Consider the following 22543-nt stretch of genomic DNA (forward strand, 5'->3'; position numbering starts at 1 on the left):
ATATACGTATATAGTCATGTTAATGACAGAAGAAACAGACATCCTGGATCTATAATTTTAATTGACACCTTGACATTCCCTTAATTTATTGTATTTACAATCTATCTGACTAAGAAATTCCTTTCTCATATTATAGTTAACACATATGGAGACTATAATTTTGGCTGACACAGGCATCCTGAGCAAGGAAAGGGGGAGGGTAAGAGGGAATTACTCTGAAGATATAAGGTCCCCTTTGTCTATCCATATTTAGGTTCATTTTTCACAGTGAACCCCCATGCATATCTCTATATGCATGTTGCATCAGCTTTGAGAGAAATAAACATGCACATGCAGCCTAATTTTGTTTTTCTTTCTTCGAACGAGCTCAATAATGGTTGACACATTATAAGTATGAGGTCTCTCTTGAGGACCTATTCCTGAGCTGCAACCATCAATATCTGAAGAAAGTAGCAAGAAGGTGCCCTGGAGGGAACATATGATCATGGAATTTAGAGCCAGAAGGTCTCATAGAGATCCTGTAGTCAGTACAAATCATCCATTTTACAGATGAAGAAACTGAGGCCTGGAAATTAAGTGCCTTGTCCAAGGCTACAGAACTGGGAGAATGATAATGCAAAATGATAGAGCTAAACGTCAAAAGAAGGTTGTATATAGACAACATGGTTGTCAGCTGATGGACCAAGGCTTGTGGTGGGTGTCAGATATAGGATGCAGAGATGGAAACAGGAGTTCTAAGAGAGCATTGGATGTGGATTGACTTAGGGACATATCTAGGAACCTTAGTCATAACACAGCCAAGTTTTGTATAATTGAAATTGGCTTGTGAAGCGGTGAGAGGAGGGGAAATATTCTCTATGTCTAGATCAATCTCTATCAAACCCTCCTTCTGATGGACTTCTTGAGAGCAAGAGCTGTCTTGCCTTTTTTTTTTTTTTTGCATCCCCAGTGCTTAGCACAGTGCCTGGCGCATTTGTTGTTGTTGTTGAATTGTTTTCAGTTGTGTCTGACTTTGTGACTCCATTTGGGGTTTTTGTGGCAAAGACACGGGGATGGTTTGCCATTTCCTTCTCCAGCTCATTTTACAGATGAGGAAACTGAGGCGAACAGGGTTAAGTGACTTGCTCAGGGTCACACTAGACTTAGTAGAGTAAGTGTCTGAGGCCGGATGTGAACTCAAGAAGAGGAGTCTTCCTAACTCCAGGCCTGGCACTCTATTCACTGTGCCACCCAGCTGCTTAGAACATAGTAGGTGCTTAATAATTGCTAGTTGACTGACTGGGCAGGTGACCCTGAGTTCTTAAAGCCTATGCCTGCAAAACATTAGGTCTTGCAGATCCTATCATTCTGGAAAGGTTTTGGGAATGGATCTGGTGACAAGCTCTATGTGTCTCTTGTCCAAGAACTAGCCTCACTAGGTCTGCCAGGTTCATCACCAGAAAGTTGTCCACAGCGGGTAAAATTTTTGGTTGTAGCAACTCATGAAGATTTGTTAATAATATCTTGAGGGACTGTAATTTGCATTAGATTAAAAAAAAAAGTGGCACTGGTCATCTAGTGGATCCTTGTAAAACTAAAGTAGGATCATAGATACAGGGCTGGAAGAGACCTTAGAAATCATCTAAGTCCAATCCCCTCATTTTACAAATGAAGAAACTGAGGCTCAGAGAGGGAAAATGATTTAGTCAAGGTCAACACACATAGTAAGTGGCAGAGCAGGGATTCGAATGTAAGTCTTTTGACTCCAAATTCCATATTTTCCCCACTCTACAACACTGCCTTGATATGACCTGGAAGGAGATAAAAATAGCTGGTTGTATTTCTGTCTGTTTTCCCCACAGGAGACAAATCTCAAGCAATACGATAGATAAGGAGAGATGCTATTCATATGTGTACAGCAGACTTCCAACAGGATCCATCCTGAGCTGACTCACACTAAGGAAGAGAAAGTATGAGAAGAATGTCTTTTTAAAAGGTCTGATTGAAGAAGTAGCTTTGTTTATTGTTTTCTTTCTTCAAAGTATGACATTGACTGAATTGAATTATGAATGGTATGTACGGTAGAGCTCATTCACGTGAGGACCTCTAATAATATAGACTAAAATAGTTGGAATAAAATAAAAAATAATTACTGGATTCATGGGAAAGAAAGACATTAAGTACTTAGAGTAAGTTGGCTAGTCCTGGATACTTAGGCATCTAGGAAGAATATTTCACAGGACCTCATGTTAGTGTCATGCTCACTGAACTCTCTTATAGTGTGTTCTTTGGTTAACAAATGGCACAGTCAAAGACAATGCTATTCTGTCATATTTCAGTGGGTATGCCCTGGTAAATTCCGGACACAAAACAGTTGCTAGATAGTATCTCTCTCCAGTATTTCTTGCTCTTATTCTTGCCCTTCTCATCATCTTAGCAGTATATGACAGAACCGTGTGCTCTTCTGAATTTCTGAGCCAAATGACCCAGGGTATAATCATAATTACTTACATTTTTGTGCATTATTTCATTTGATCCTCACATCATCCCTCTGCAGTAGGTGTGACAAATATTGCTGAATTCCTAGTAGGCACTTAATAAATACTTGTTGATTGATTGATGGACTGATTTGACCTGTGTGCCATGGTATAGAAGGAGTGCTAAATTTGGATATGAGAGGGATTTGAATCCAAACCCAACTTCTCACACCTAGAAGTTATATGAGCATAGGCAAATCAGTTAACCTCTCTGGGCCTTTATTTCCCAGTTTCTAAAATGATGATGATAATTCCCAGGGTATCTCTCTTCTAGGGTTGTTGTGATGATCAAATAAGAAAGTATATGAAGTACTATTTAAATGTCAATTATTGTTGTTATTATATTACCTATGTGACCAAAGGAAAATCACATGACTTTTATTAAGCCTCAGTTTCCCTCATGCCAAAAAATGATGATAATAATAATAATATTTTCATCACTTATTTCCATGTGAAGGAGGCTTTGGATGTTACAAACAGGTGAGAAAATTGAGACACGGAGAAGTTAAATAGCTTTCCAGAGGTTGCACAGTTTATTAGTGACGGAACTTTAGGGCAAAGGTGCTAATCCAATTATCCTTCTCCTTTATCACATTGCTGCTCTTGGGCCACTGTTGTACACAGCCTTCAGCTACGCTGGCCCTACAAACCTGGAACCTGGGGAAGTTTCAGAGCCATGTAGGCTAAAGGGTTGTTTTTTTTTTTTTTTTTTTTTTTTTTTTAACCATCCCCAGAAGATTGTGTCAATCTGGAGTTACCTGCGGATGCTCTGCCCAAAGGAATATAAATTTTGATCACTGAAACCTCAAAAAAGGTCTGGGAATTTATAGGCTAGATATTTCTTTTAAGGACCATACCTTAAACCCAAATCACTCTGGCTCTCATTGATTGTCCTACAATAGGTCCCAGTCCCAGCCAATGGGGTCATTGTTTGGGCCCTGATTGCTCAGAGTGAGTGTAAATAGCAGTTGTTTCTGTTTTGGACAGAAACCCTGAGGGTCTTCCCCTTCAGACTGATACACACACACACACACACACACACACACACACACAATTTTACTTTTTAACTAGGTAAAAGAGGCCATTCTTTGCCTCATTTCTTACCTAGACAATCACTGAACGGGCATTGCCTCAGTCAAACTGAGAGCTGGGAAAGACCTTAGCTTAAAAAGGCCAAGGTCCCCCACTTGCATCCTGGGCCATCTCCAGTTGTCCTGATCCATATCTTGCCACTGAACCCAGATGGCTCCAGAGGAGAAAGTGAGGCTGGTGACAGCCCTCCCTCACTTAAATCCAATCCACTTGCAAATCATGGCATCACCTTCCTTATGTCATGATCTTCTTCAAGAAGGAAGGACAAACAACAATCTGCTATGCTGTTTTCTAGTTTTCCCAGCAGTAGTTTTTGTCAAATAGTGAATTCTTGTCCCCAAAGCTTGAGTCTTCGGGCTTATCAAACACTAGATTACTATGATCAGTTACTGCTGGATCTTGTATACCTGATCTATTCCACTGACCCACCACTATTTCTTAGCCAGTACCAGATTGTTTTGATGGTTACTGCTTTATGGTACAGTTTAAGGAGATTCTATTTTTCTGGCTTCCAGCTTCAGGAGGGATGCTACATGGTTCCAGATTCTCATGTCCCTGAAGGGATAGAAAGACTCTGGGAAGCAGCTGACATGCAGAGATGCTAGCAACCTCAGTCACGTCCCTACCCCCAGCTTACTACACTAGAGGCTTTGGCGAATTTTCCCTTGGTGAGATCAGAGACTTTCTCAGTTGAGCTGAGTTATCTCTCTCCCAAAGGGAGAACTCATTCATTTTGTGTATTGTCAGTATATATTTTCCTCCGTATACTTTCTCTGATTTCTGTTTGCTATCAGTTTGGCTGAATGGGTTTATTTGCTATTTATTATATGAGTTCATTGTGGAACTGGCATTTAGTGAGAAGGGACTCAAACTTTGGATGTATGGCTTGGGTCATTCCTTCTTCATTATGGGATAATGATTAGGAGCACAGCTTGAACCTAAAAATTATTTCCTCTAGACCAGTGTTTCATAAACTGTGGTTTGTGACTCCATATGGGTTGTATAACTGAATACAGGGGTTGCAAAAAATTTGGCAACAGTAAAAGGTTTCTGAATGCTCAAACCAAAAATTAATTCAAAATCAAACGTGTAATGAATCTGAGGGGTTTCTGGCAGCGCTGGCTCATGGTGCACCGCACAACTTCATTGCAACCTTGGTTCTGAACACATAGCATGTGCACTTTGCACTGGGCATGCCATCACGGCACGCAACACCAATGAACGCTGTCAGAAACACCTTGGCTTAGATTTGCATGTTATAAATTGTATGTATGTATGTATGTATGTATGTATGTATGTATGTATGTATAAATTTGTATGTTATAAATGTATGTTATAAATTCCAGTGTGTTTACTGTGCATACAAAATCATTAAATGAATTTTGGCTTGGGATTAAGACAGAATTTCCAACAATTTCTGAAATGGCCCTAAACATACTTCTGCCATTTTGTACTACACGTTTATGTGAAGTGGTGTTCTTAGCATTGATGATTATAGAATCAAAATATCCATCAACTCTGAAAAACATTGAAGATGCTCTATGTCCTGCAGTATCAAATATTCCACCAAAATTTAATTTTTTATGTAAAAATAAACAAACACATCCATCTCATTAGTATACAAATTTGCTTTTGTCTTTAATAAATGGTAAAATTATATGTATACCAAAGAATTGTTTTAAGATAAATTTCTTTATGATTTATTATCAGTAAATGTTTGATTTATATACTTATATACCTGGGGTTGAGTAAAAATTTCTCAGGTGTCACTTTAACCCTAATTGACTCACAAAAAAAAATTCTCGGGTGAAAAGGGGTCGCAAGTGGAAAAAGTTTAAGAAGCCCTGCCTTAGACGAACAATATTTAAGGGAGTAGATAAACATAATTCTAGCCCAGTATCCCCTCTCTCTGTGGAGAGTAGAGTGGCTGGCCTCTGACCGGGAACTTCTGCTTCTACTCCTGGCAGAGACCAAAATCTCCCTTGAAGAAGGGAAGGGGGAAGAAGTTCTAGACATACCTATCCTTGCTTTTCTGTAAGCCATATATGGACAGACTCATGTGGACAAAAGTAACCTACATGGGCAAAATTGGAGGTTTGTGTGTACACGCATACACATACACATACACATACACATACACATTCACATAGACATACACATAGACACATACAGAGACCTCCACACAAATACCCTATGTGGGAAAAAATTTATAGAAGTGGTCCAAAGCCAGGGAGAACACAAAGAGACTAGTAGCCCTGGCAGACCATACTACCTTTTTCATAGCTACTTTGCCTGAAACAGTATTCTTTTATGTTTGACCTCTGGTTGTCCCTCTGTCTTCCTTTCTCTGTTTTGGTAAGTTGCTGTAGACCTTGGACATTGTGATCCAAATTCAGCAGAGGGGAAAGATGTAGGATCCTAGTCCCACTACTATACCAGCCTAGTATAAGCCCCCCATTAACACCCCCTATAGTGTTGGAATAGCTTCATCACAGCTCTTATGGTTTCCACTTTCTTCTCTCTTGTATGCATCCTTCAAACCACAGCCAGAATAATCTTTTATGCACAAATCTGACCACATTACTCCTCTCCTCAAAAATACTTAGTGGCTCCCCATTGCCTCTCAAGTAAAATCAGATTGCTTTGCCTTGCATTTAAAGTCCCCCACAATCTGGCTTATGTTCTCTTCTTTTGTGTCATGTTACTACCCACTGTGTAGCAAGCACATGTTTCAGCCAAACTAGGCTATGCTCTGCCCCCAAGCATACTCAGTGCTTTCTTGCCTCTCTTGTCCTTTGCTCATTTTGTTCACTTAGCCTTGGACTGTTCAATTCCTATCCATATGTAAAAGCCCATGTTAAATGCTTTCTCCTTCATGAAGCCTTTTCCAATTTCTTTCACCCCACCTTAGTAATAGTGATTTTTCCCCTAGAACCTCACCTACTACTTTGTTTCACAACTTCTGTAATGCATATCACGTAATGTTGTGTAATATAGTATAATATAGTAATATAGTTCTCAGGGTTTGTCTTGTCCTCACATGTTAGATTTTATTCTGCCCTCCCCCAGCCCCACTGCCTAGCATAGTACACTGTATACCCAATAACTGCTTGATCAATATTTGTTGGATGGATGGATGGATGAATGAATGAATGAATGAATCCTAGGCCTACTTCAGACCTAGGCAGTATGGGCTACAAGAGAAGCCTTTCAGAATTTTCCAGAATGAATATTGCCCAACCATTTCTAAGCCCTTTGGGAGATGCCAAAGCAAAGTCACAACACACCAATGTACCTTTGCTCTCCTGGGAGAGCCAGGACAGCTGGTCCCACAAGAGGCTCCAAATTAAACATCTGATGCTCTAAAAGCATGAAACACCAATTAAAGCATACATAAGGGAATCATTTTGGTTCAGTTCCTTTGATGTAAAGCAAATCTCCAAAGCTCCCAGGAACAAAGCACAGGGGTTTGAATCTTCTAAAATATACCTACTTCCAACTCACCCAGGTCTGTGGTGGACTGCTTGTAGGTAAAAGAGACAAAGGATAACTGAAAGTCCTGCCCTCGCAACATTGGCAGAGAGTATGCTTCAGCTGTAGCAGAGAGAGAGCCAGAGAGCCAGAGAGAGAGAGAGAGAGACAGAAACAGAGACAGAGAGAGAGAAAGAGAGTTACACCTCTCTGCTTCCCAGGTTACCATGGAGATCCCCGGACATTCTATGTGTCTCTTCAGTTACTAGTTCCTTTCCTTAGTTTGCTAACCTAGGATCACATGCATGGTGGTTGCTCGGCTTATTTCCATACTGTGCCTATGTGTCTTTGTACTGGGACAATCTCTGCCAACATAGTAGACATACATCATCATGACATAGGAGAAAAAACCCTAACCTTGGAGTCAGAAGGCAAGATTTGGAACTCTTAGCACTTCTTAGCTGCCTGATTTTGGGCAAATTGCTTCAGTTTCCTCATCTGAAAAATGGAGTTAATAATACTTGCATTACTTCCTTCACATGAATGAAGTTACAGCTCCAGCTCCCCTCACCCCAAATTACCCACTTCATAAGACAGACAGAAACTACATTGTAAAGTCAGAATTGCTATAGAGTTCTGAGTTATCATTACTGTTTGCAGTTAAAAATGCTTCCATCCTTTTGGGAGTACCGCTTACTCCCCTTTAGGCATTCTCCATTCTAGGCAAACTAGCCTACTAGCTGGTCCCCTTATACTATATTACGTCTCCTATCTTGATGTCTTTGCACAAGCTGACCCCCGTGCCCCTTCACTTCTTCCTCTCAGAATCCTTGGCTTCCTTCAAAGCTTTCAAAGCCCACCTCAGGTGCCAGCTCCTACACAGACCTTTCCTGATTACCCCTCTTCTCCTTCAGTAATTAGTGTTGTCTTCCCCTGGAAATTACTTTGTGCTAATAACAACAATATTGTAAAGACAAACAACCTAGGAACTTGGATCAACATGATGACCAAACAGAATTCCAGAGCACGCATGATGAAAATACACTATTTACCTCCAGATAGAAAGGTGATAGACTCAGAGGGCAGACTGAGTATGATGACAATGACGGACATAGCCCATCTGTAAATTTATGTAAATTGAATTTAAATTAAAAATAAAATAATTAAATAAAATGTAAATTTACAAACATTGACTATACAAATTTGTAATGGGTCTTGTCTTCTCAGTGAGGGGTGAAGATAAAGGAGGGGGAGGGAGAGAATTTGGACCTGAAAATAAAATAAAATTTAAAAAAAAGAAAAAATTTTTAAAAATACCTTGTATTTTCTTATCCGTGTTTTTGTGGTGTCCTTCCAATATAAGGTAAGCATTTTGAGGGCAGGGAATGTTTTCTGTTTTTTTTTGGGGGGGGGAGGAATTTTGTCTTTCTATCCCCAGAGACCTTGCACAGAACCTTGCATTAAAGTAGCCATTTTAATATATTCACTGAGTTTAATCGAAATTAATTATGGACTACTGCAATAATTAATACTGTTATTTTAATTTAATAATTGCTCCCAACACTCTGTTTGAATTGGTTCTTTTAAATGAAGGGACTGAGAAAGTAAGTTTTGTGCCTTACCTGGAACTACATTTATAAGTAAGTTACACACCAGCTTGGAGTCCTCAGGTTCTGAGGATCATAGAATTAGAGTTGGAAGGGACCTGAAAGGCCATTCAGTTTCTGTGAGTTTCATGAATCTGACAGTTGGAAAGGACCTCACAGGCTATTTACTAAGGTACTTTGTTGGCCAATTAATTTTAACTAATTAGTTTGAGGTTAGCCAACAGGCCTCAACCCCGTCAATGAGGGTTAGCTACCTCATTACTTTATAGGGATGTCTACCCCAACCAGGCATGTGAAGACTTTCCTCAGCAGAATGGGTAGATGAAAATAATTTTGTTATTTAAGCACACCACGGAGTGCTTAAAGCTTGGTCAGGCATTGAAGACACCAAGGTCATCCACAGCATCTCAGGCCATCACCAGTCATCTTGATTTTCACCTTGCCACTGGACTTCAATGACTCTGGAAGACAGAGTGAGGCTGAGGACTTCGTACAACTCTGCCTCACTTAAATCCAATTCACATTTGAGTCAAGACATCACTCCATGATGTCATCAATTGTCTTTGAAAACAAATGATGAATAACAACAGCAAGCCTTAATTTGGGGCTTCCGAATTAAGGGAACACAAGATTTAGAGTTAGAGGGCCTGCATTTGAATTCTGGCTCTGTCATGTCTGTGATCTTGGACAAGTTATTTCTTTTATTTGGGCCTGAGTTTCCTCATTTGTAAAATGATTACATTGGTCTATATGATTTCTAAAGTCCTCTTCCCCCATCCTAATTAATTCAATCCAATTCAATAAAAATTTATAAAATACATAACATGTGTCAAGTACTGTGTGCCAGAGATACAAGGACAAAAATGAAAGTCCCTAACCTCAAGGAGCTTTAACTCCTACATTCCTGTGCATTTTCACTCAATAAATAGCTAGTTCCTTCCACATTTTCATACTCATCTCTTCATTTTAACTTGTATTTCTCATCTCCTGGTGCCTGCACTTGAGCTGGTTGGTGTTTCTATGGCAAGATCTATCTTAGGGAACTAGGTGGCACCATAGTGCACAGGGTGCTGGGCCTGGAGTCTGGAAGACTCATGTTCGTGAGTTCAAATCTGGCCTCAGACACTTACAAGCTGTGTGACCCTAGGCAAGTTATTTTGTCTCAGTTTCCTCATCTGTAAAATGAGCTGGAGGAGGAAATGGCCAACCACTCCAGTATCTGCCAAGAAAGCCCCAATCGGGGTCATGAAGAATCAGACACAACTGAACAACAACAAACTTTATTTTGAACTTGACCTTGCTTCTTGCCCCAGCTACCTTTTTATTTCTCTCCTTTTCACTGTCAGATTTCTAAAACAAGCAGCTGTTATCTCTACTTCATCACCATTTATTTGTTCACCAATCTTATGCAATCAAGCTTCTCACCAATATCCTGAGACCCAATTGTTAAAGGTTACCAACAACCTCCTAATCTACAAGTCCAGATTCCGATGACTTTTTTTTCAGTCTATATTTTCTCTGTCCTCAGTATGGTCCACTGTGAACCACCTCTTCCTTTGTGAAACTCTTTTCTTCTTTGGCCCTCAGGGCACTAGAAATGAACACTGCAATAGAAGACTTGAATATGACCTTCGGCAAGTTACTTAACCTCCTTGGGCCCCAGTTTCCTTACCTGTAAAATGAGGGTGCTGCACATAGTTGGTGTCTCTTCCAACTCTGAATCTATGCAAATACTTCAATGTTTCTGATTCAATGTTTCTCAGTCCTCTAACCTGACACTCTCTAAGGCCAGGCCTATCCACTCTTACGTGTTATTTATCCATGAAAGTCAATAGTTCCCATTTTCTATCAAACCATTTTCTTCCTCTTCTGAAATTCTTGTACCACTTACTTTTACACTAGACATGCAGCTTTATTGTGGGTTATCTTGTATTATTATTTCTTAGTTTAGATTGTAAACTCTTAGAACAGGACAATGAAATTTTTTCATCTCTGTATTCAAAGCACCTAGCACAGAGATTTTCACATTTTTGGATGGGACTTATAATTTCATTGCTGTAGGGAATTTAAGTTAAGGAAACTTTCTCATAAATGCAGATTGCCAATCAACAACTCTTCTGCAACTTGCAGTGTTAAACAGTGGTTTGTTTAAGAAGTTAAGTGATTTTTGAGAGATTTGAAAGGTTAAATGATTTTCCCAGGACCACACAGCAAATACCATGTACCTGCTCTATCTATTACAGATTGTTGCCTTATGTAAAGGGCTCTTAATAAATGTTAATTGAATTTATTTTTATGTGTTTGTCCTGTTTTTACCAACATGAGAAGCCACATAGATCTAGGAGAGTGGAAACACATGCAGATGCAACTGCTACAAAGAAAGAGGACAGGAGTCTGGTATCAAAACTGTGTGGGCCTTGAAGAATATCAGCATAGATGCTATATTGCCGAAACCTTGCTCCCAACTCCTACCAACTACAGACCCTGATATAGTTATCTTGTACTTCTTTTTTCCCCTTATGATCTGTAAAGAAGGTCCTCTTCTAACATGAGAAAGGAGAAGATTGAATGGTTGAGTATTTGTATTTGTTCAGAGTTACATGTGTCTTGTATTCTGAACATAGGCTTTGATAAGGAAAGATCAATAAGGGTCTAATATTCAATCCCTCTCTCTCAGCTTACTTCCCCCAACACCCTTAGAAATTTTTTTTTTTCTAAATTAGGTCATGAGAGAAAATGATAAAGGAAGTTACTTATCACTCCAACCAATCAACCCCAACTGATGCTTCAAATTAAGAGGTATAATGAGTGACTATAGGAGAGACGATTATAGAGTGCAGTAAAATTTAGTGAAAAGACATACAGGAGTGGGTATCATTAAGAAGCCCCTTTTGCTAATGGATGTAGTCACTACAAATATTGAATTGGCAGTCCCATTCAGCCATGTGTGACCCCATAGTTCAGACTCCATATTACTGGGAATATGGTGGATTCACTAGATAATAAATAAATGTCCAAGAAGCAGTTGGGATACCCACTCTGTATGCTGTGTGACTTGGAGCCCTCATGGGAAAAGAGGGTTCTATACCCCAAAGGAAGATTGGATGGAAAAAATACAGGTCTCATCAATTAATCAATCAATAAATATTTATCAAGCACCTACTGTGTGTCAGGCACATAGTGTTTTAAGCTCTAGGGATAAAAAAGAGGCAAAAGGCAGTCCCTCCCTTAAGGAATGTACAACCCAATGAGGGAGGCAATATGCAAACAAATATATATATATATATATACATATATATATATATATATATAAAGCAAGGTACATATAGGATAAATAGGAAATAATTGAGAGGGAAGGCACTGGAATTAAGAGGAGCTGGGGAGGGCTTCCTGTAGAAGGTGGGGTTTTAATTGGGACTTAAAGCCAGAGAAGTCAGTAGTTAGAGTGGGGGAGGGAGAATGTTCTGGGCATGGAGGGAGTAGCCAGAGAGAATGCCTAGAACCAAGAGATGGAGTATCTTGTTTATGGAGTAACCAGGAGGCCAGTGTCACTGAATTGAAGAGTATGTATTGGGGAGTATGGTATAAGAAGACTGGAAAGGTAGGAGGGGGCTAGGTTATGAAGAGTTTTTGAAACAGATCATTTTGTATTTGATGTTCAAGGCAATAGGAAGCCACTGGAGTTTATTGAATAGGGGGGTTTACAGACCTGCATTTTAGGAAAATCATTTTGGTATCTGAATGGAGGATGAATTAGAATGCAGAGAATTAAGGTAGGCAGACCCACCAGCAAGCTATTGCAATAATCCAGGTGTGAGATCATGATAGCCAGCACTAGAGTGGTGGCAGTGTCAGAGGAGATAAGGGGGCATATTGGAGAGATGCTGCAAAGGTAAAATCAACAGGCCTTGACAACAGATTGGAAAGGAAGGGTGAGGGATAGTGAAGAGTCCAAGATGACTCCTAGGTTGCAAGCCTGAGGGACTGGGAGGATGGTGTTGCCTTCTACAATAATACAGAAGGTAGGAGGAGGGGAGAGTTTAGAGGGAAAGATAATAAGTTCTGTTTTGGACACGTTGAGTTGAAGACGTCTATTAGACATCCAATCTGAGATGTCTGAAAGGCAGTTGGAGATCTGCTAACTTCCGACAGATGGGGGCAGGGTAGGTAGATTTAAAAATTGCCAGAATAAAGATACTGATTAAATCCTTGAGAGCTGATGAGATCACCAAGTGAAATATTAAGGGAGAAGAGAAGAGGGCCCAATACAGAACCCTGAGGGACACTTATGGGATCTGGAGGGGGTTCCACACAGAGAAGGAATGATCAGTAAGGTAGGAGAAGAATCAGGAGAGAGTGGTGTCCCAGAAACCTAGAGAGAAGACAGTATCAAGGAGGAGAGAGTGATCACCAGTGTCAAAGGCTTCAAAAAGGTCAAGATATCTGAAGAGGAGACAGGCAGCAAGGAAGAACTTACCACAGGAAGAACATAATTAATTTATCTTATCTTTGGAACCTACTGACTGAGTAAAGAGAAACTAAACCTTGATAACTTAAGTTGGAAAGTGCCAAGTCAGAGCATGAACATGACTATTGACTATCATAAAGGTTATTCATGGAGTTTACTCAATAATATAATGTAACTGCTATCCTCCGCAACCAAAATCTATCTATCTATCTATCTGTCTATGTGTATAGATACACATTTGGTATATACAATAATATATTACTTATAATATATAGTATATTACACATACAATTACATATGGACATATGTATGTACATATCTTATATACTATAATAACCATATAACATGGGATCTCATGGAATCCTTCTTGACTCAGGAACTCATTGCTCTCCTATATTTAGTGTGAGGTATTTCGAGTAATGATGAATGAGCAAACAAAGCTCAAGCTTCATCCAGTGCATCCTTTTCCAAAAGACCAGGCAATCATTATAAATCAAATTGCAAAGCATTTAATTAAGAAAGAATAACAAAGTAACAGCATCTTCTCAAGGCTACCTCTTCCCTCTCCATTCATGAAGTGGTGCAATCTCCTGTAGACTCCTACATTAGTGGGAAAGGAAAGCTTTCTAGAAAACTCATACAGATGAAAGGCTGTGCTGTGGCTGGAACGCTTCTCCTAGCTATTTCCAGGCAGCTGGCTGTGTCTCACCAATTTTCCTCTCTACTTCTGGCATATGCCTTGGTATGGTCCTAGAGCTAGGTCCTCTTGCTGTTGCTGTTCCACTTTATCTCTCTCTCTTTTTTTTTTTTTGGCTTTTTGGTGAGGCAATAGGGGTTAAGTGACTTGCCCAGGGTTACACAGCTACTAAATGTCAAGTGTCTGAGGTCCGATTTGAACTTGGGTCCTCCTGACTCCAATGCTAGAGCTCTATCCCCTTGCACCACCTGGCTACCCCTTGTTCCACTTTACCTCCAAGGCTTCTGGCCATTGCTTCTCAGCTGACTTGCTTCTGCCACCATCTATTGGAACTGTCATAGATTATACTCAGGGGAGGAACATATACTATTAACATTCTTAGGAAAGACTGCCCTGTGGTAGACAACACATTTTCATCTCTTTTGTTAGAAAGCCCTACACACACACATAGTTAAACAAGTCAGTCAACAAGCATGCATTTTTTAATTCATTTATTTATTTTTAAAAATGGAATAAAATAAGCATTTCTATAACATTGTATAATAAAAATAGATGATTGCACATGAAATTGCTAATCTGTTACATACAACTTATTATTCCTTTTAAATACATAATAAAGTTATCAAGTAAATTTTTTTCCTCTTTTCTCCCCTTTTTTCTCCCCCCTCCCCCGATGACTACCATTAGACACAAATAGGTATAAAAATGTAAAATTATTCTCTACATACTTCTATTTACCAGTTCTTTCTCTGGATGCAGATAACATCTTTCTTCATAAGTCCTTTATAGTTAATTTGGGTATTTATGATAGTCAAAATGACTTATTCACTCAAAGTCATTCTTAAAATAATATTGCCATTACTGTATACAATGTTCTCTTGGTTCTGCTCATCTTGCTCTTCATTATTGACAAATGGTCAAAGGATATGAACAGGCAGCTTTCCAATGAAGAAATCAAAACAATTTATAGTTATATGAAGAAATGCTCTAAATCATTATTGATTAGAGAAATGCAAATTAAAACAAGCATGTCTTAAGAGCTTATCGTGTGCCAGGGCCTACAATAAGCCTGTGTCTTAAGCTCTCATTTCTAGGTGTCACAAACAGTAAGTAGATTCCTTTGGCCTCTTCCCTATACTGACCATGTGCCCTCCGTCTTGATCCACCACTCTGCCGAAACAATCATTTGCCTCTTTAATGCCTAAGTGCCCCCTGGTAGTTATCTCTGAAGTCATCCAAATTTCAGTAGCCTTAAATAGATAATTTATAACACTTGCCAAGGAGGAGTAGACCCAATAAATTAATTGCTTGTACTTTGGCATTACAACAAAAAAATCCTTCTAGTGCCTTGAGCTTTACAAAATACTTTCCTCAAAACAACTGGATGACATGGTATGTAAATATTGTCAATGTCATTATGTCAAAATTTATGTAAATATTACACATTAATATGGGTAATTTAAAACCTGTCCACACTTCATTCCATGCAACCTTTATCCATGTTTGCCATAAATCTTCCTTCAGGAGGAAGGGGGCCGTAGCTGTACCAATAGACTTAGCTAAAATAAGTGAATTCCCTTCATCTGTCCCTGTCTTAGTGAGCAAGCAGTGTGGCTTTCCTCCAACCTATCACGTCAACATCTTCCACCTAGTTTCTCCAAGGGTGTGGGTAAATGCTCCACCCCTTTCCCTTTGTCCTTTTAACTCCTTTCATGTCCAGACTTTTCTCTTCATAAGTAGGCAGCTCTTCACCCTTTACATACTCCAACTCTGCTCTGGTATCCAGTATGGCCATGAAAATGATCACTATAGAGGCCCAAATAAGCCTTGAGAAACACTGCAAAGATAAGAATGGGAGGGAAGAGGGGAGGCTCTGCTCTGTTTCTGTAGCCACAACAAAAGTCCCTTACATACATCACAAATTATATCCAGTCCACAAAAAATAAACTATATAAATTTACATTAAGAAACAGATCCTGAAAATAAGCCTTACTTGACTCATCTAATTCATGCCATAGGTCTTTGGAAGTGGGAGTGGAGAGGAAGAAAACTAGTATTTAGGTTGGATGCAGGAAATTTGGGTGCAACATATAAGCTTATACAATTAGAGAAAACCATAGCACAAAATCAAGAACCAAACCTAAGCAAAAATGAATTTCTATTATTTCATTAGACTAAATGGTGCCAAATTCTATAACTTTTCATCATATGAACTATATTTTATTTATTTCATCTCCTTTTTAACCTTTCTGAACTCTCCTTCCTCATTTCCATTTTCTTTTCTAATGTGTGCTCAGCCTATGCTATAGTATGTATACATAATATGTATAATATAATATGTAATAATTATGTATATATAATACCCTAAAAAGGATATGAACATCCAGGTGAAGGATTGCATCTCTGGCTCTTACATGACATATTTTTTCTAATATATCCCAGAATATTGGTTTTTGTTCTAATATAGACCAGGATCATGGTTTTTTTCTTCTTTTTCTCAGCACTGTCAGCTTTATTGACTCATATACATTTTTTCTTTTTTTATTAATTTATTTTGATTTATCAATAATCACTTTCATATGCTTTTGAGTTTAAAATTTTTCTCCCCTTTCCTCTCCACCACCCTCCCCAAGACAGTGCATAATCTGATATAGGCTATACATTTACATTCGTATTAAACATATTTTCACATTAGCGATGTTGTAAGTAGAAATTAAAACCAATAGGAGGAACCATCAGAAAGAGGAAACAAAACTCAACAGAAGAGAAAAAAAATAGCAATTCAGCTTCCATAGTTCTTTCTTTGAGTGTGGATAGCATTTTCCATCACAAGGGAGATCCTTGTATTGCCAGGAAGGGTTAAGTTTATCAATATTAGTCATCACACAACGTGGCTGTTATTGTGTACAACATTCTCCTGGTTCTGCTCACTTCACTCAGCAGCAGACCATACAAGTCTTTCCAGGTTTTTCTGAAGTCAGCCTGTTCATCATTTCTTATAGCACAATAGTATTCCATCACATTCACATACCACAACTTGCTCAGCCATTCCCCAATTGATGGGCATCCTCTCAATTTCCAATTCTTGACCACCACAAAAAGAGCTGCTAGACTCATATACATTTTTAAAATGAAATATTTAATTGATTGAATTTGTCTTGGCCAAGAACTAAACCAAATAACTAATAATTAAGACAAGATTCAGTGTCCCAACCCTAATAACTTATCTAATATTAGTACTAGAATGGACCTTAGAGATTGATTTCTGTACATTTCTGCTGAAAAGTGAAGATTTTTATTCAAGTCACAAAAATAATAAGATAGTGACTTGATACTGGTCACAGAACTAGTAAGTGCCAGAGGTAGGATTTGAACCAGATCTTCTTAAGTCCAGCATGGGTAGCCATGAAGCCATGTTCCCTCTTCTCTAGCTTAGTACTTGTGACTAAATTCCGTTCACCTCTATAGTGAGGGAGGAGTTGCAGTAGCTACATAGAGGATAATCATAGTGGTCATAGTCATGGCTCCAGTGGTGGATAGGGTCTCAGACGCCATCAATTTCTTTTTTTTTTTTTTTTTGCTTTTTGGTAAGGAAATTGAGGTTAAGTGACTTGCCCAGGGTCACACAGCTAGTAAGTGTCAAGTGTCCCAGTCCGGATTCGAACTCAGGTCTTCCTGACTCCAAGGCCAGAGATCTATCCACTGCGCCACCTAGCTGCCCCTATCATTTTCAACCTTCTCATTTTACAGACGAGGAAACTAAGCCCCAAGAAGGCTAAGTGACTTGTCCAAAGTCATTCCAGCAGTAAATATCAGTAGCAGGATTTGAACTTCCAGATCTTCCAACCCCAGGTGCAATTGTGTGGGAGAGGAAGCCATCGAAATATCTACCCAGGGCATTAAGGGAGGAAGGGAAAGTTGCTGGACTTCTGGTAAAGGGGTACTATGACATTGGGACCCTGGTTGACAGGGTGCAGGTACCCCTTCTTACCTTTCCAGCTTTCCTATTTTTTTAATCCTTTACTTGCTTTTCCTTGGCACTCCATGACAACCCCCTATTCCAAAAATGCTCCCTCTCCTCTCCTCTGCCTCCTGGCTTCCCTGGCTTCCTTTAAGACTCAGCTCAGATCTCACTTGCTGGAGGACTTTTCCAGTATACCCTGCTCTTAGTGCCTTCCTTCTGGGATGGTGTTCCAACTATTCTATCTACGTACTTAGTTACTGAGATGTTGTCTTCCCTCTTGCAATGTGAGCTCCTTAAATGTAGGGACAGTTATCTTTGCTTTCCTTTGTATCCCCGGTGCTTAGTACTTTAACAGATCATTCCTTCTGTCACCCCTGCCTGTCCCATCACTTATTTTTAATCTCTCCCTCTCTACTGGCTGCTTTCCTACTGTCTACAAACTGGCCTGTGTCTCCCTCAATCTTGAAAAAACCCTCACTTGATCTCTGTGTCATCTTATATCTTTTCTGTCCTTTGTGTCCAATCTCCACAAAGGTCATCTCCAAAAGGTACCTCCACTTTCTCTCCTCTCATTCTCTTTTTTTTTTTGTTGTTGTTGTTGTTGAGGCAATTGGGGTTAACTTATTTGCCCAGGGTCACACAACAAATAAGTATCTGAGGCCAGATTTGACCTGAGGTCCTCCTGACTCCAGGGCTGGTGTTCTATTCACTGTGTCACCTAGCTGTCCCCTTTCACTCTCTTCTTACCCCCTTACCATCTGGCTTCCACCCTTATCATTCCATAAAAACTGTTCTCTTAAAAGTTACCAATGATTTCATAGTTGCCAAATCCAATGGCCTTTCCTTAATCCTCTTTCTCCTTGACCTCTCTGCAGCCTTTGACAAGGTTGACTACCGCTCCTCCATGATACTCTCTTCTCTCTAAGTTTTTGGGGCACCACTCTCTCTTGGTTCTCCTCCTACCTATTTGACTGCTCCTTGTCAGGCTTCTTTGTTATATCCTCATCCAGATCATGACCTCAAATTGTAGGAATCCCATATTTCACTCGGTGATCTCATCAACTCTCAAGGATTTAATTACCATATTTATTCTGACAATTTTTAAGCCTACCTATCCTGTCCCAACCTCTCTGCTAACTTCCAACCTCACCTCTCCAGCTGCCTTTCAGGCATCTGGAACGGGATGTCCAGTAGACATCTTAAGCTCAACATGTCCAAAATAGAACTCATTATCTTTCCCTCTAAACCCTCCCTTCATCGTACCTTCACTATTACTGTGGAGTGCAACACCATCTTCCCAGTTCCTCAGGACCACCACGTAGGCGTCATCTTGGACTCCTCACCATCTCTCATCATCACCACCATCCCTCCCCCACCATTATCCAATCTTTTGCCAAGGCCTATTGATTTTACCTTTGCAACATATTTCATATCCATCCACTTTTTTTCCTCTGACACTGCCACCACTCTAGTGCAAGCCCTCATCACCTCATGCCTGAACTATTGCAATAGCCTGCTGGTGAGTTAGCCTGCCTCAAGTCTCTTTCCCACTCCAATCCATCCTCAATTCAGACACCAAAGTGATTTGCCTAAAACAAAGACCATGTCACTCTCCTTACTCAATAAACTTCACTGGCTCCCAATTGCCTCTAGGAGCAAATACAAAAGGATCTGTTTGGCACTGAAAGCCCTTCATCGCCTAATGCCTTTCTACCACTCCAGTCTTCTTACACCTTGCTCCCCAACACATACTCTTTCATTTAGTGACATTGTTCTCTTGGCTGCACCATGAACAAGACACTCCATCTCTTGATTCTGGGCATTTTCTCTCTGTCTCCCATGACTGGAGTTCTCCCCCTACTGACCTCCTTGGCCTCCTCTAAGTCCCAACTAAAATCCTGTCTTCTGGGGCAGCTAGGTGGCACAGTGGATAGAGCACTGGCCCTGAAGTCAGAAGGACCTGAGTTCAAATCCAGCCTTGGACCTTGACACTTGACACTTACTAGCTGTGTGACCCTGGGCAAGTCACTTAACCCCAATTGCCTAGAAAAAAAAATCCTATCTTCTGTCAGAAGCCTTTCCTAATCCCTCTTTAACTCTAATGCTTTCCCTCTCTTAATTATTTCCTATTTATCCTATATGAGCTTGTTTGTACTATTAGTTTGCTTGTTGTCACCCCCATTAGATTGCTAGCTCTTTGAGGGCAAAGATTGTCTTTTGCCTTTCTTTGTGTCCCCAGTGCTTAACACTGTGCCTGGTACATATTAAATACTTAATAAGTGCTTGTTGATTGATTAGTTGCTTGCTTTCCAAAGTGGCTGGACTAATTCACAGTTCCACCAACAGTGTACCAGCGTACCTGACTTTCTGCAGCCCCTCCAACAATTGTCATTTTCCTTTTTTGTCATTTTTTCCAATCTGTGTCAGGTTTCAGGTAGAATCAGAGTTAATTTGGTTTGTCTTTATTTAATTGTCAGTGATTTGGAGCGTTTTTTTTTCATCTTATGGCAGCTTGGTAGTGACTGAAGAGAGCCTCTGGTTCACACATTTGGTCTCAAAAATGATTTGGGGTGTACACATATATTTTTCTTAGGTAAGGTTTTTATCTGTTGTTCCAAGATGTTAATTTTCTTTCCAAAACTCTCTTCCATAGCTCTCAGTTCTTTTTCCAATTTTCCCTCTAGTATTTTCATTTGTATTTTTTTTAAATCATTTTTTAGTTCTTTTAAAAAACTCTTGCTTTATCTCTTCTAAGAATTCTGGTTGGACTTATACCCAAGTTGCATTTTACTTTGAGGCTTTGGTTATAGATGTTTTGGAGTCATTGGCTTGTGTCTTGAGTCTTCCTTTCACCATATCACCTGGATGTAGTGATATCCTGTCATCATAATAGCTCTTTGTAGTGGGATTCTTTTTGTGCTTGCTTTTTCTTCTGCCTACTTCTTGACTTTGGACTTTATGTTAGTGTCAGGCTCTGGGCACTTCCGGGAAGAATGTCTGGGCTGAGCTTTTGTCCTCTTGGGTCTTTCTGCTACTTTTTGGGCTATTGTTTGTTGTGTTTTTCTGGAATCTTAGGGAACCTGCAAGTTTCAGTGCTCCCAAAGTGGTATTATCTGAGGTAAGGTCTGTTCTTGATCTGAGATCTGCAAATTCCTGATCTGGATTTCAGTCCATGTAATACTCCTGTTGACTTGACCCTAGTTGGAAGTTCCAGTAGACTGTGGCTAAACTCAGCTACTATTGTCTACATGGAAAGTTCTACAGGTTCAGAGGAACAGAATTGCAGGGTCCCCTTTGGTCTGGAATTCCTGCCCTGGTTATTTTGCTGCAGGTTTTAACTGGGCTGGTAATAAGAACTGAGATACCACTCCACTCCTGTCTTTCTAGCCAGTCACTGGTTTGCTCCTAAACTTGTTCCTTGACAGTACAAGAACAAGAACCCAAGACTACATCGTACCCTTCAATGCCACCCCTAGGGCTAGATCCCAATCTTCAGTCTGTCCTATATCTGTGACCTGGAACTGGGTACTGAGCAACAAGGCTGCTAGCTGTCACCTGTTTCTGCTGCCTGCACAAGGTCATGGTGCCCATAAGACTTCTTCCTGCTCTGGGACACAATTCCTTTTTAGTTTCTGTAATGTATTATAATGCTTTGGCACGCCCCACCAGATTGTCTCCAGTGCATACAGACCTTTCTGTCTGTTCCCTATGTTGACTTGGGCTGGAAATATGACCTACTGTGACTTTTTCTTAGATTCCCCAATCAAGATTCAGTTTGGTGCATTTTCTAGAGTAGACCTTTATGGAGAAGTTATCTTGACTCAGCCTCTCCACATATACATTTATAAAGTACATTTTTATTGATATCTTTTGTTTTCACATTACCTACATTTTCCACTGTCCACCCATCATGCACCTCTCCAGATGATAGGAGATAATTTCAGTGAAGGGCAGAAGTTAGCACTTCTTAGGTGGAACATGGACTCAGATGGACTTGTAGCAAGGTTATTGATTTGCCTTTGCTTCTCTTGTGAGTTTCCTTCCTTTGGCATCAACACTGTGAACATAGAAAGGTTTGTAGAGATTGTAGCAGTGGCAGCTGGCATCTCCTTCCCTGGCAGATGAGCGCTGGAGTGGGTGGGGAGAGTGCCTAGACAGTAGTGGGAGTAGCTAGTGCCAAGGGAACTTTGTAGAACTTTGAAGTTTTGAAGTAAGTAAGAGTTCATTGACCATTAGAGCTGTCAGGAAACTTCAGGATTATTTAGTCTGATCCCACATTTTACTGCTGAGGGAACTGAAGCCCAAAGAGGTTGTTTGACTTGTCCAAGATCACACACCTAGCAAGTGATGGAGTCAAGATAGAAATATACATCTTCAAATTCCAAATCCAGCATTCCTTCCACATCACAGATATTAAAGTAATTAAAGAAGAAAAGCGGGGGGATCATTCAATTTTATTATTATTTTTATCTTAGTTGAGGTACTGGATGATGAAGTTGGAATAGTTTGCATGAGGAACTTGCAATGATTTTCTGAACACTTATGAGTTTTATTTTTTTCCCCCAATTTTTAAACATTTTTATTTAAAGTTTTGAGTTCCTTATCCCTTCCTCCTTTCTTTCCTCCCTCCCTGAGAAGGTAAGCAATCAGATATAGGTTATACATGTGCAATTATGTAAGACATTTCCACATTAGTCATTTTGTACAAGAAGACTCAAAGAAAAGAAA

General features: G+C 39.8%; 1 pseudogene; it reads right to left on the reverse strand.

Annotated features, from left to right (window-relative positions):
• Positions 1-22543, reverse strand: part of LOC114043829 — a 41155-nt pseudogene that overhangs the window by 17127 nt on the left and 1485 nt on the right.

The sequence above is a fragment of the Vombatus ursinus genome, unplaced genomic scaffold (assembly GCF_900497805.2).
Source record: "Vombatus ursinus unplaced genomic scaffold, bare-nosed wombat genome assembly UNPS02014770.1, whole genome shotgun sequence".
Classification (NCBI taxonomy): Eukaryota; Metazoa; Chordata; class Mammalia; order Diprotodontia; family Vombatidae; genus Vombatus; species Vombatus ursinus.